Source organism: Myxocyprinus asiaticus, chromosome 6 (genome assembly GCF_019703515.2).
Source record: "Myxocyprinus asiaticus isolate MX2 ecotype Aquarium Trade chromosome 6, UBuf_Myxa_2, whole genome shotgun sequence".
Lineage (NCBI taxonomy): Eukaryota > Metazoa > Chordata > Actinopteri > Cypriniformes > Catostomidae > Myxocyprinus > Myxocyprinus asiaticus.
Genome location: NC_059349.1, coordinates 14286037 through 14290695, shown reverse-complemented (window position 1 = coordinate 14290695; position 4659 = coordinate 14286037). Strand labels below are relative to the sequence as shown.

At 45.3% G+C, this 4659-nt stretch overlaps 2 pseudogenes; both read right to left on the bottom strand.

The window, feature by feature from the left end:
- Positions 1-331: 331 nt before the first annotated feature.
- Positions 332-2016, bottom strand: LOC127442202 (uncharacterized; annotated as a pseudogene).
- Positions 2017-2603: 587 nt separating this feature from the next.
- Positions 2604-4439, bottom strand: LOC127442201 (uncharacterized; annotated as a pseudogene).
- Positions 4440-4659: the final 220 nt, after the last annotated feature.

Sequence of the window (4659 nt, the reverse complement as noted above, 5' to 3'; positions counted from 1 at the left end):
CACAACCTGAGATGTTGAAGCATGGAGATGGGATGGTAAATGCACTTATGAGATTAGGGAAAGCAGGAAGATGGTTTACAGTTAGAGCACCAGTCAACTCAAAAGGCCCCACACCACAAAGAAACTCAAAAACCAAGAGAAGACAAGAGAAATATCTTTCCTCAATGGACAAGGAGAGTATCCTGGCATTTAAACTCTCAACCAAGAAACAACTGACCATTTTCCTTTTTAGGGTTCATGAAACATTCCAGAAGCAGCACAATGGTTAGTTGTCCCCAAACTCTGGTTTATTTTATTAGAAAACTCTTTTGAACTAGGTGTAAGCTCTCACTTAATGCTCTTCTTCCTCACTCTGACTCTCTTGTGGTGTGAGGTGCAGCGCACCTGAGATAAGCCCTGCCCCTCTCACCCAAACTCTGCGAAATTGATGGATGGATGACCAATTAACACACATTAAACTAAATGGAGCAGAATTTTTCTGTGTCAGTAAGTTAGTGTGTGATGAGCACATGTAAACCCAAGTACATTGCAACTTTAGGCTACTCACGTAAGCCCGGTTTTCTGATAACAGGAGTGAGGTATCTCACTATGGAAATTCGCCTCAGGCGTATCTGACACTGGAAGCAATGACACCATGTCTGTTGACAGACCAATCACAGCAGTGATAAGGGAGCCCCACCTCCCTATATAAGACATCGCCACAGGTCTCTTCTTCATTCTTCGCATATCTCTCTCCGTGCAACTGCAAGGAGGGAATTGTGGTGAGATACCCCACTCCTGTTATCAGAGAACCGGGGTTATGTGAGTAACCTAAATTTCTCTTTCTAACTTTCGTTCAGTGTCTCATGATGGGATATAGCCATCAACTGACTTGTAGTGTCCAATGTACACCCACCTAATCAATTTGCAAAGAATGTGTGTGTATATATATATATATATATATATATATATATATATATATATATATTATATACATCGGCATATTGACTACCCATACCAAGGACTGAATGAGCTAATGACGGCTCTGTAACATCCAATCTGTAAAATCGGACAAAAGTGTGAGGCACTGCCCAATTTGAAGCTGCACAAATGTCCTGGACTGAAATGCCCTTAAACAGTGCCCACGAGGCAGCCATACCTCTGGTAGAATGAGCTCTCAAGCCCTCCGGAGGTCGCAACCCCAGACTATTATAAGTTAATATATTAGCTTCCACTACCCACTGAGACAGACACTGTCATGATATGGGACTGCCTTTATGAGAATCATCCCAAGCAACAAAAAGCTGATTACTCTTCCTCAATGCCTTAGTTCTCTCCACATACAAACATAGAATAAAAACTGGACACAGACAATTAAGCCGCTCATCCTCCGACGTGGAAAATGGCAGCGTGTGAAAAGCCAGCAAGTCCAATGGCTTACAGTTGAGTCGCTCACCTTAGGCACAAAGACTGGATTTGTTTTAAGAGACACTCTTGACAAATCCAACGCAAAGTGCATACATGAGCGATATACCGACAAAGCATGGAGTTCAGTAACTCACTTTGCGGTCATCAGAACCAGTAACAAAGCTGCCTTTAGCGAAAGGAGCTTCAATTCCATACTTTCAACTGGCTCAAAGGGAGGCTGAGAAAGCCCATTCTGAACCACGGACAGATCCCATGATATAACTAATGGTTTTGACACCCTGTTCAAACACAGAGTGCCCCTCATACACCTGCAAACAAGCAGGTGTTGACCTATTGTACTCGAGTCAATTGCCACATGACAGGCCAATATAGCATCAAGATAAACCTTGATGGTACAAAAGGCCCTGCCTTTATCCAAAAGTTCCTGAAAAAAACACAAACATCTGCCACTGAACATAAAAATGGAACAATGTGTCTATGTGCACACCACTGCTCAAACACACTTCATTTCCGATCATACGCAGAGCATGTTGAGGCAGCCCTCGTACTCTGAATCATTTCAATCACCCTCGGGGGTAAACCTGTGACACTCACATTTTCAGCAGCCATATTACCCTGTAGCTCCAGACCGGATGCCCACTGAAGCTAAGCAGGTTTGAGCCTGGTTAGTGCCTGGATGGGAGACCTCCTGGGGAAAACTAAGGTTGCTGCTGGAAGAGGTGTTAGAGAGGCCAGCAGGGGGTGCTCACCCTGTGGTCTGTGTGGATCCTAATGCTCCAGTATAGGGACGGGGACACTATACTTTTAAAAAGGCACCGTCCTTAGGATGAGACATTAAACCAAGGTCCTGACTCTCTGTGGCCATTAAAAATCCCAGGGCACTTCTCGTAAAGAGTAGGGGTGTAACCCCGGTGTCCTTGCCAAATTCCCCCCATTGGCCCTTCTCAATCATGGTCTCCTAATAATCCCCATCCATTAATTGGCTCTATAACTCTACTCTCTCCTCTCCAACAATAGCTGTTGAGTGGGGAGCATACTGGTGCACTATGGCTGCCGTCGCATCATCCAGTTGGATGCTGCACACTGGTGGTGGTTGAGGAGAGTCCCCTATTCACTGTGTAAAGTGCTTTGAGTGTAGTGTCAGAAAAGTGCTATATTAATGCAATGTACATTCATGTTCATGTTCAGATTTAGCCTCACACAGGCTAAGCCCAAAGAGCTACTTGGTCCGGGTTGGGGTGAAATATTTACCTCCGTGCTTGCAACAGCAAGTCCCTGTGCTGCAGGAGGGGCCAAGGCTTGCCATACAACAGTTGTATTATTTCTGCCAGCCACAGTTTCCCCGGCCAGTACGGGGTGACCAGTATGACTGAGTGACCGTATTCTCTTACACTTCTTAGAGTTGGAATGATGAAACTCAGAGGGGGGAAACCTGAAATGTAGCATGTATGGCCAAGGATGTTTTAGAGCATCCACACCCATAAGAGCACCATCTCTCATCAGAGAGAAGAACAGTGGGAAATGAGCATTTTCGTGCGATGCGAAGAGATCTACGGCAGCTCGCCCGCATCTCTCCCACAGCTGACTCAACACCTAAGGGTGAAGCTTCCACTCTCCATACAGAGGATTCTCCCTGGACTGGAGATCCGTCCCCATATTCATCACTCCCAGAACGTGCGTTGCCTGCAATGAGAGAAAGCGCACACTGCTCCACACAATCAGCTTTTGTGCCAAGCTGTAAAGTCACTGTGAACACGTGCCCCCTTGTCTGTTTATGTATGCCACTGTTGTCGTATTGTCCAATCTGACAAGGACATGGTGGCTTTGAAGGAACAGTGCAAAGTGCTTCAATGCTAGAAGCACTCTCAGTAACTCCAGAGAGTTTCTGTGCACATTGCGTAGTGATGCGGGCCAAACCCCAATGACTATTCTGCCTTCACACACCCCGCCCCAACCTGTGAGTGACACGTCTGTCTGCACTTTCCTCAGAGAGACCACCCCCAAAGGGATTCCCCCATGAAGAAAAGTGGGGATTCTCTAAGTGACGGTGAGGATACAAGAGCTGTGCTACTATCCAGTGCTGGAACTCTCTCATTCATAATAGTCCCAATGGAATGACTGATGCCATCGAGGCCATCAGACCCAACAGGTGTAGACACAGTCTGAATGATACTTTTTTCCCTCTCTGAAAAAGGAAACAGCTGTGAATCGATCCGATGCGCTCCTCTGACAGAAACGTTTGATACAGATCTGAGTTTAATCAGAGACTCAGATATATTATTTCCTGCGAGACCCAGACAGCTATTTGTCTCATTTATTTTGAAACCTATGTTCTCTAAATGAGACACCAGTGCTCTCGTATCTATATCTGCTTGCTGCCATGATGGAGCACAGAGCAGTAGATCATCTAGGTAAGCAGACACACTGAGACCCGTTAATCTCAGCAGTGTTACCGCTGCTTCCACACACTTACTGAACACTCTCAGTGCTATTGACAGTCCGAAAGGAACCATCACAAATTCATAGTCTGCTCCCTGATAAGCAAACCTTAGGAATTTTCTGTGTGATGGGGAAACTGCAATGTGAAAATATGCGTCTTTCAGATCGACTGATGTAAAACAGTCTCTGGGACAAACAAATTGAGAGAGCATTTTGAGCATGAGCATTTTGAATTTATACCTTTTGAGCTGTTTGTTGAGGTTCTGCAAATCCGGAATGGGATGGAGAACTCCTCCTCTCTTAGGGATGATGAAATACCTGGAATAAAAACCCTGACGGCTGTCCTCCACTGGCACCACCCATATAGCTCTTTTGCTCAGCAAATTGGCTATTTCTTCCTCCAAAATCTGATCTGACTCTCCCTCCACTTTTGACATTAACACCTTGTTAAAGAGAGGTGATTTTACAGAGAATTGCTAAAACTGCACATTGTAGATAATTTCTATTGTAGATAAAATCCAGGGGTGGACTGCACATGCACACCAACTTTCTGTGTGAGCAGAGAGGAGCCCACTGTAGCTCTCGTTCACCATTGGTTCTGGGATTGTAGCTCTAAATTGGACTCAATTTGGGAGCTTTTTGTGCTTATTTTCACACATTGCTGTGCCCTCGGCCCACTGCCTGGATGCACAGAGAATCGTTTTATTTTTGTAACACTCACGTTTTTGTGCAAACTGTCCTCCTCTCTTTTTTCTGACCCCTTGGGTGGAGTGGGGAAATTCAAACTGAGAGACACTGGGGTTATTGGTGCCA